Consider the following 10,954-nt stretch of genomic DNA (forward strand, 5'->3'; position numbering starts at 1 on the left):
GTAGAAACATAACAATGCGGAACAGGGACGTCGCGTGAGTTTTGAGAGCGGTAAATCATCGGAATAAAAAGTTTAACAGAAAACCTGTCCAGGGCCACTCTGTGATCCCAGTCCCGGGCCGCTTAGCCATCCCAATCCGCCCCTGTATATATACTTGAATTTCTTTACACTTCTAGGTTCAGAATATAAGTCACACTGTAGCCATGTGTTAACAATACCTTGTGCTTCAGTAATCCATTGGGTCCTATAACTTGATCAAAGATGTGTTTACCAACATGCGAGTCTACAGCACTCAAAGGATCATCTAACAGGAATATGTCAGCTTCACTATATACAGCTCTAGCTAAACTAACTCTCTGCTTCTGTCCTCCACTAAGGTTGATTCCCTTTAAAATTATTAACTGTATGTTAATAAACTTTAAACACTATACATTTCTGAAAAGCTATGCATTGAAATACTAAAATTATACCTCAGAAAAAAAAAGGTTTTATATGTTGTAATATATTTCATTTCTAATTTTCAGTCTATTCTCAGAAACTTCATTAAGCTAAAATAGTATTAGTATTAAACCTTAAAGCTGCTGGATACTCCTGATGTAAGAGGCCATAGTTACAGAAATATCATGAAATGATGGCACTCTAGCCTCATCATGAGGGAGTACACGGGAAAATGATTAACAAGTAATTCAATATTTGTTAATAAAAATAAAATGAAAAATTACTGAGTTTATACTTAACTCATTTAAATAAAGAAATGTTCCTCCTTAAAATCAGCATTGTATGACCTTTGTCATATACCAAAGAGAATTTATAAAAAATTGAAACATTTCTTAGAACTCAAACATATAATGGAATTCAAATATAAATACAATTTACACCTTTTCTCCAATTTCAGTTAGATCACCACCAGGTAAGACTTCAAGATCTGGGATTAAAGCTGTTGAGTCCAGAACCTTGTTATATTTAGTCTGATCCAATTCTTTTCCAAAAAGAATGTTCTTTCTCAAAGTTGCATTCTGAATCCATGCTTGTTGGGGGACATAAGCCACTGATCCCTGTCAAAAAAGTACACTTGTGTTTATTAAAAATTCTCACATTTTTTTTTCTTGATAAACAATAAATTATAAAGTTGGATAATGAGAAAAACTAGCACTGATTTAAGTATATCCTAAAATCCCAAAATAATATCAAACCATAGAGTGGGTCATTGGGTTTGAGCAACCTCTTTTGTATCTCAACTGTATTTTTATGTCCACAGAAAATTAATTTGCTGTTATAATTTTATATCTATAACCTTTTTCATTTGTTTCTTCAATTTGGCATGAACCTTGCTATGGACCATCTACTGGACTGCTAATGACTCAAGTCCTACTTAGGTCTACATGTATTACTGATTTCAGAACTAATCCTGTCCCGCTGAAAAAATCCTGGCAATGCCCGTGCATACTATTCATATATGTGCTTTATGTAAACTATACAAAATAACTTAAAAAAGAGTGGCAATTAATAACAACAAAAACAAGTTACACTTCATCAATTTTTCAAGTGATAAAACACAACAATAAGTGATTATAAAGTTACTGTTGTAATATTTTAAACCACATATCACAAGCTAGCCAAATTTTAAATGGTTTCTTAATAAAGATCTAAGTTCACACTATAATTTAATTAGTAAAAATAACTAAAAACTGTAAATACATATAAATGTATACTACAGATAGTTTCCTTAAACTTTTACTTGGGTTTAGTTAGAGTTTCTGATGAGAGGAGATATTCTTGAAACCACTTTAACTTTGAAGCCAAATAAAAAGAAAAATAAACTTTTGATATTTTTGTTTTATCAAAGAAATGAGAAGTTCAGCAAATCCATAGATTTATGTATATTAAAACATAATTTGAGTTATTATTTTGACAATAATACAATATTACAAGTCACTGTACTAACCTTGACATTGACAAAGCCTTTTAACTTTTCCATATCACCTAAGAAAGCTGAGAGAAGGGATGACTTCCAGACCCAACCTGCCCCACAACTGCCACCAGGTTACCGGGCTTAATTTGTACACAAATGTCCTTCAAGACAGGAGGTGCGTTTCTCTCCCAAGTGAAGCTAGCATGCTCCATTATCAAAGCATTTTCTGTTTGAGATTAAAAATAATGAGAACATATAAAAGCAAGAAAAGAAACAGGGATGAAAAACATGCTTAAAGGTAAACAAGGTTATAAAAAATATTTTTTAAAGAATTTGAGAATTGAATACAAATACTGTGGAGTTTTTTTCATTTATGGAGCGAATCATTTACTATGGAAGAGGCCATTCACAAAAATGTTAAACTTTTCTATTATCATGTCACAAAAAATACAGATATCTTCATTTATATCTTGTACTTACTTTCATTAGCATCATGTGAAATATCACTTGGGTTAAGCTCAACAGATCTTAGAAACTTGTTGATACGTTTCAAGGAAACTATAAACTGTACCAAATACAAAATTAATGAAATTACAATAGGGCAGTTGAAAATACACAAACACATATATGGACATTATTATATATATGTTTATATATGTTTTCACTTACACACAAAGATGCCAGCTTTCAGCTTTTAAAATTGTATTTCATTTCATTTTCAGTTTTCATAAAAGAAAGACATTTGAGCACGTGTTAATCGAAAACGTTTCTAATCTTGCTTAAGTCAATTTTTTTTAAATGAACAACTCAGTGTTTGCACAAGTCTCACGCTGTACGTACAGAATAACAATTGATGGTAAAAATTTAATGAACTTACAATTTGAGGAGGAAAAGAAAAGCTGAATATTCACGGTTTATAGTTGCTTCCAAATCTGCAACTCTCTCATGCATACTCAGCTCTATTAATTATACTAAAATTATCAATTGTTATCAAATTATATTTAGTTAGTAAATACTAAGCAATGCTGGAAGTATTCTCCATTATTTTTTGATGATTTAGTGTTATAGTTTATTTTATTGTATCTGTTTCTTCCATTATCTAAGGTTTCGTAATATGAATTATTTTTTACCTTAACTTGAATTGACATGTATGATAAGCAAATGTCATTAATTTTCAGAATAATAAAATAATTATTTTTACATATACACAAAAATTTTCTTCTTTTTGAATTTTCTGAAAAATAGCAAATTATTTTAACTTATTCCAAGGTTATAAATTTTAAGAATTCTTTGCACAGTATTTGTGAATAATTCTGTTCAAACAAAAAAAGTTTTTAAAAAGATAGTGTCAGTTATACATGTAAATAAATTATTCATAAATTATTCTTCTAAGTTTAATTTTATTTGTAGAATTTTAAGCATTGTTTTAAAGTTTTAAAACAATATACAACTAAACAACTTTGAGTAAGAATTTATATTATAGTTTGACTCCATTATTTGTACATAATTAAAATATCTTGAAGAAAACAATTTAACTTATCTCATGAAGAATAAAAACTTTTATTAGTTTTAGGGAAAAATAATGATTTAGCTTTAGTGAAAACCGACAGTTACATCGTCGTATTTTATTATAGTCACATTTTAAATGTCCTGGATTTATTTATAATCGAGCTGACGAGGGTTGCTTTGAAATGAGTATTTATCACAAATTCACATTTTCTGGGTTGTATATTCATTTTTATGACTTTGTGTCAATAACATTCAAAGTTAAATGGCTGAAGGTTTAATATATTTTACCAGATTTTAAGCATCTATAATTTACTATTAAAATAAGTAAAGTCAAATAATTTTAAATTATCGAACTTATCAGCAGCTGATCTAAATTATTACCTCTAAAATTCCAAACCTTGATGTTCCCTAAAAGCTTGATGTGATGAATTTATCTTACATAAGACTCTATTTTTATAATGCTAACATGAAGATGGGAAACGAAACCTCTCAAGCAACCTAAATTGTGTTTGAAACCAGTTTCTTGAATAAGATGTTTTATTAATTTTATAGATGCAGTTCCTAAGAGTAAATGATTATTTGTTCTTTACAAGTTCAATTGCCTTTGGTACACAGAAGAAGATGTGTTACACTGAAAGGTGGTTATCCACTTGTATAAAAAAAACATACCCAAGCAAGAACTGAAATACACTTAACATTTTCCAACACTGAAAATGTATTTCCAATAGACACTTATCCCTTCTCATATATAGCTTTCCCGATTTAGTGCTGCTCTCTATATGCAAACCTTTTGCTTACCACTAGTCTTGAGGCTCCCACTTAAATTTACATGTTTCTATGTGATATATCTGCATTGTTGTATGCAAATGTTGAGACAAGAGCTCCATCCTGTCAGGGAAGCATCTGTGAAAAGATGAAGATCTGGATGAGAGTGAGGAAGAGGAACATCTGCTGGAATAATGGTTCTGTCAAGCCACCAAACAAAAACATCACGTAGGAAAGGGAGGACAAGAGGTTCAAAGTGGATCATGCAGAGTCCACTGTAAAAGATACATGTGTGTACATCCCAAAAGAACAGTCGATGCTATGGAAACCCAAGTCCTTCAAAAGAGAGAGAAAACCTCTCATGCAGGAGGAAATGGAGAGGATAGAGGTATGAAAACCAAACTCACCATGGTTCATCAATGAAGCAGAGAAGGGCAAGCTCTGGAGAGATGGGAAATGAAGAACTCACCCAAATGAACCAAATACTAAGTGAGTGTGAGATGTGTCCTACCCAACCTGACCCACTGATCAAAAGAAGCCACCTCCTGAAGAAGGAGAAAAGTATATTCTTATAAGTCCAGGTGGGATGGAGTGAACTCACTGAGAAGGATGAGAAACCCCTTTGATAGTGTCCTTGACCAACATGTCTGAAACCATCACTGAAAAACACTGGCAAGACACCAAATCCCATGGAAGAGGAAAGGGAATGAGAACATGAGACAAGGGAGGAGGAGAGGCAAAAATGAAGAGTAAGACCCTCCAGTAAAACTTGTAGAATGCATAGTTCGGCCACAAATGGAAGCCCTAGATCAACAAACTAAGCCAAAAGAATAAAAGCTGAAGTGATAATTTAGCAATCAGTACAAAGAGAGTCAGCTGTGCTATGATGATATGTCACACTCCTATTGGTGGAGGGTTGCCACATGCTCACTTGCATGCAACAATGCAGCAATATCACGTTCTTCTTTTATCCAAATAATTTGTTATAAAGATAAGAGAAAAAAGAAGCAAAATATTTTTGATTTATCTTTCCTTTAACAAATTTGTTTTTACTAATGTTAGTAATAGATATATGCCAACATCATTCATTATTTAATTAATTAAAATTTAACTACCAATGACCATGTTGGTTGATTGTTCAATGTTTTTGCTTTAGTTATAATTTCATCTTTAATTAAAGATTAATGAAAGTAAGAAACCAAAGAAAACTAGAAATTTCAACTGTACCTATTTTTGCAAACCATGAAATCTAATTATAGGGTTAATTAACATTTCTTCCAACAAGGAAGATGCATGTAGTTAGTTCAAAACAGAAAACATAACCTCAGTGGGTTACAAGATATTTTGCACTATTAATACTACACCTGCACCAAAAAATATGTAGCATTATATAATAATTCATTTATTTAAAGTACACTAGAAAAAAATAACTTTAACATTACATAGTGAAAAACATACATTACCAGAGCTGCAAATGTGATCAGTCGTGGCAGAAAAGCCAATGGTCCTCGAAGTATGTTAAACAATGAGAGAGAGACAAAAGCTGTGTTAGAATCAAGAATATTTTTGGAATCAATTAAGATATACATAGAGAAACTGGCTAATCCAACCTGTAAAATAAAAAGTAAATGCAATAAATAGCATGATTCTAGAATAAAAATGAATTTTTCTGTACTTTCTCATGTACAAAGAACTTCATCTATTTAAAAATATCTTACTCTCTCTATTGTTTGAAGGCAAAAAAAAGTATTATTTCTATAAGCATGAGCTAAACAATACGAAAAAAATAAAAATAGAAACTGAAAGAAATAAGACTAAAACAAAAAAATATGCAAAAAATATCCCAGAGAATGAGAAAGGAGTGAAAATAAAATTGGAAAGTGGCAAACTTATTTATCAAAAGCCAACTAACCAAACTCGTGAGGACATCATAGAGTAAAATAATGTACCCTGTCAAAAAAAACGTACAGAATAATGATTTATCCACTAAATATCATGCTTTTACGCATAAGTGGTAACGTAAATTATCTTTATAAATTAGATAAGGAAAACTGTCACATTTAACTGATTTTGTATGATAGATATATCCAATATGGTGCTTTCGTATTGAAAATTATTCTTCTAATGCAGAGAACATAACACTTAAAATGTGTTGAAGGTTTATACAAATATTTGCTGCTACTTTACCACAACTGATTTATTACTTATTGATGTTAACATCTGATCAGAGCAAACTATCTGTTTAGGGCAAAACTAAAATTCAACTTGATATTGGTAATGACTATAGCTAAAATTAAATATAGTTTTCTTATGTGTAATTTATAAATATAAGAATGCACTGTTTCATCAGTTTCAGACTTCATCTCAATAATATCTCATGAAGTCTGAGCAACTTAGAAGATAGAAGTTTGTCCTGATTACATATACATAGCTAACAATGCAAACAATCTTTATAATGAACGTATGATAATAAAAATATTATTAAAAAGTAAATAAACCTAGGTATATTAAACATTCCAACCAATATTGTTAAAGAAAATAACTACAGATAATTAATATAGCTTACCACAAGATCAAAAACGCATGTTTAATGTAAAGAATTGTTTCTTTGTAACAAAGATACATGTCCATGTCACTTTAAATACTGTATTCCAGTGAGCGTGTCATGTAAAACTTAAAATGGTGTGATGCATAAATAACTTACTAAATTAATAAGATAATAAAGTTTAAAAGATTTACTTACCAAGAAAGGTGCACAAGTAAAAATAAACACCATGAATGCTGACAAGTAGGCTTGAACTGTTAAACCACGAATTTCTTTAGCTCTGTATTTTTTTACTTCATCCCTGAATGGCTTTTCCCAGGCATACAATTTGATTACTTTGATCCCTCCTAGAACCTCACTCATCATTTTGATACGCTTATCTTTTTCTTTCATTAGACGTTGCTAAAACCATACATGATCAAAAAAACATTTCAGAAGCATACACACAATGATTCTTAAGAAAGACTGAAATATGTGGTGATGAAACATAAAGGGTAGATAATTCAGAAAACACATTCAACAATATAATAAGCAAAGAAAATTCATGGGTGGTCAATAGGAAAAACAAAGGCAAGGTCTGCCTACACAGCTAGGCTATACAGCAAAAAACAAGAATTCCTTAAGTAAGAATATTGAAGTCAAATTCAATTACCAACAATTATTTACACATAACTCAAAGAGCAAACCGAAATGAAACAAAAAAAATTTCCAAATAGGTGAGTACTGGATGACAAATCATGCTATAATGTCTTAATTAACACACACAGCATTAACAACTTACTTTATCAGGTTCAGTGTTTTGCATCATAGTTTATGCAAACTCCAGTTTTTAAACATGTTAATACCAAAAACTTAAAGATGAAATATGCAAAAAGAAACAGGATAGATGTAAGTGAATATGTTTTAAACAGGATAAATGAGAAGAATATGATTAGAAACACGATGAATAGCTGATACTTAAGGCACAGAAAAAGTGGTAATATATACATACTGAGAAAAATTCTTAGTTGATGTGCTTCTGGAACTAACAATTAAGCTAACTTATTAGTTTTGTTAGTGTATTATTGAAAAAGAAAAGAAATCAAATAAAACATATGTAATACCTCAAATAACTAAATAAAATTGACTTTATGCAAATTATATTTTGACAGCAACTGTTATAAAAATTTAACTTTGTTTATGTTAATTATGAAGATTTATTTTAGAAAAAACATTTGTTAAGTACCCGTATATATTAGTGTATGAAATAATTTTATTACATATTTAAAGTTAACTTCAAATTTCAAGAACATGATGATGATGACGATGAGCATTTCAATCTGTGGACTTCCTGATTTTTAATAGAGCACAGCTTCAGATTAAAAATGAAATAAAAGTAGTGCTTTCTGTTTGCACAAGAATTTGCAAATATAAAAACATGTTTGGACTAAATACTGTACATTTAAGTTCCCTGAGAAAATTATACTGAATTTACATTTAATTGTTATAACTTAGTTTACATGATTTCTACACTTTTCCTTAAAGAATAACATAAGAACAAATTTTTACTCTGAATTTTTAGCTAAATGTGAATACATTTATTTAATTATTTAAAAAAAGTATCATGTAAAACACTAACACCATATATTGTGTTGAGATGGGAAGCAATATAAACACGCAAGTATTTATAAAATATTTAAAACATCTGAATCAATATGTAGTCACCAGTGCCAAATTAAGACACCTCAGGGATCCAAGACAATGAATAATATGGGGCCCCCATCATGCGTATAATTTTTGTTGTACAAGACAATTGTTACATTATATGCTTTCTGTTGCTCACTCCTAAGCTTACTCATATTTATTACACTTTTACATGACAATGTGACTTACCAACTGGCTTAAATTTTTAACAGGTACTTCATTAAACCATAACAGGCATAACTTTTAGGAAAATCCTTCTTAGGCTTACGTTAGGCTAACATAGCATAAGCCCTTCATTCCTAACTTAGCCTAAAAGTTTAGTTAACTATAGACTAACTAAGCAAGCCCTGCTTAAGCCTAAGCTAGGCCTGTCTATCAGTCTAAGTTAACTGTAACTAAGCCAGTGATATTATTAATGAGGCTACATTAAATTAGCCTAATCAGACATTTTTCGACCATGACCTGAGTTTAGCCTACCTGCATCAACATAACACCAAATGAAGTGGTAAATTTTTACTGCTTCACATACCATTAAGTTTTTTTATACCACTGTCCATAAATGAAATTGTGCTTTGGAGATTATAAAAACTTTCTTATTTTATAAGATATATATGGTGTCACGCACAGTTTTACTGACTTCAAATCAGTCTTTACATACTGTATCCTAGCCTAAAATTTTGGAGGCCCCCATTAGCCTCGGAGCCATTGGCCAGCAGCCCCATCTATCCCCCCATTAATCTGCTACTGATAGTCATTGTTACTACATTATTTGTAGATAAAAAATAACATATTACTTGAACAATCTTCATCTTTGCTGAGATGAACCCATTTATAGGAAGCAACAGAAGTATCATAAAAACACCTCCAAGGGTTGAAACACCAAGATGACCCCACAGGAGCCAGAGAGAGATTCCAATCTGTAAAGGTGCTGACCATATGAGGTTCATCATGATAACAAACTCCATAATACGCTGAGTGTCTACTGCCATAAGGTTTACTATTTCCCCAATTGTAAACTGTCTTTTGGCATCATTTGACAGCTGAAGTGACTAGATATAAATAAAAATTAAAAACATTGTAAATCTTAAAAGCTGTATATACACCAAAATCCTTAACAGACTACACCATAGGTATAAACAGTCATCTGTATTTTCAACAAACCTTTGGACTGATTAAGTATTTTACTTGAAATGTTCTACGGAGATAAGTTTCATGGACAGTCATAGATATATGCAACAATCTTTAGCAAAAATAGTTTGACATATCATATCAAAACTTTAATTTTCCATGCATGTATCTACAGTATGTTTGTTTGTAAATAAGCACAAAGCTATACAATGGGCTATCTATGCTCTGCCCACCACAGGTATCGAAACCCGAATTCTAGCATTGTAAGTCCGCAGACATACCGCTGTACCACTGGGAAGCTTATCTACAGTAACTGACCACTATTACCCCACCACATCCACACACACTTTATAAGCATATGCAAAATGAAGTGATTCCATGATTGTGATGTATCATGATTATTTGAGTCTTATAAAAGAATATACACAGTTATATCCCAATAAGTCTGCAAAAGAATAGATATAGCAAGGATATCTGCAACTTTTAAACTGACATGATAGTGAATATCCATCCAGCAATAGAGGTGGGAAATTAGTGGAATTTGCTAAATGATTAACCATCAAGTTCATTAATAGATTATTCTCATAAGATGGCTAATAAAAATAAAAAATGTATAATGTTGAACATTGGGTTTTGATACCCATGATGGGTAGAACACGGACAGTCTGTTGTGTATATTTGTGCTTAACAATAAACACAATGGAAATATTAATGAAAAAGTAAAGCATAACAGTTTGAAATTTTACTAGAAAAACGTTCCTGCTTTGTCTTGAGATTTTCTTTGTTGGATGTGTTTGGCATTTTCTTTTCAATTAGATAAAGAAACAAGACCAGTGGGTAAGAAAGGGGCAATGCAGTAAGTGTTGGATGTGATTATAATAGCCAGTAGAAAAAACAAAGACTAAGTGAGATTTACAAATTTGGTGAAAATACTTAATTTTTATTGTTACTTTAATTACATTTACATCTTATACATGCATATCTGAAAAGTGAATCTGCATGACAGCTAATCCTGATTTGTTCTTATATGTCAGTTACTCTTGAGGCACTGAAAAAATCTATCTAAAAGATAGTAGAAGGTCTACTTTTACCTTATTCAACCTAAGCTTATAGGCTCTCACTATTAAATGGAGTGATCACCAATCAGATATCTTCTATACCTTTCTTCCTCCTCTACCATCTTGTGATGTTACTCATTCACTGACTCTGATAGTTTGCAATAGATTCCTTCACCAATCAGCAATCTCCATCTGTATATATATTGTTACGTCTCCGTTTGTTAATTAACTTTCCGTAACTTCGTTCCGACAAAACATTAGCAACACAAGTTCTTTACTTAATAAAACTGGTTTATTCTTTCCGAATACAACTTTACGATACACTTAGTTTCAACAATCGTGCTAAAACAAACG

General features: G+C 31.1%; 1 pseudogene; it reads right to left on the reverse strand.

Moving 5' to 3' along the window:
- LOC106469952 overlaps positions 1–10,954 on the reverse strand; it is a 66,426-nt pseudogene that overhangs the window by 31,680 nt on the left and 23,792 nt on the right.

Source organism: Limulus polyphemus, unplaced genomic scaffold (genome assembly GCF_000517525.1).
Source record: "Limulus polyphemus unplaced genomic scaffold, Limulus_polyphemus-2.1.2 Scaffold3740, whole genome shotgun sequence".
In the NCBI taxonomy this organism is placed as follows: Eukaryota; Metazoa; Arthropoda; class Merostomata; order Xiphosura; family Limulidae; genus Limulus; species Limulus polyphemus.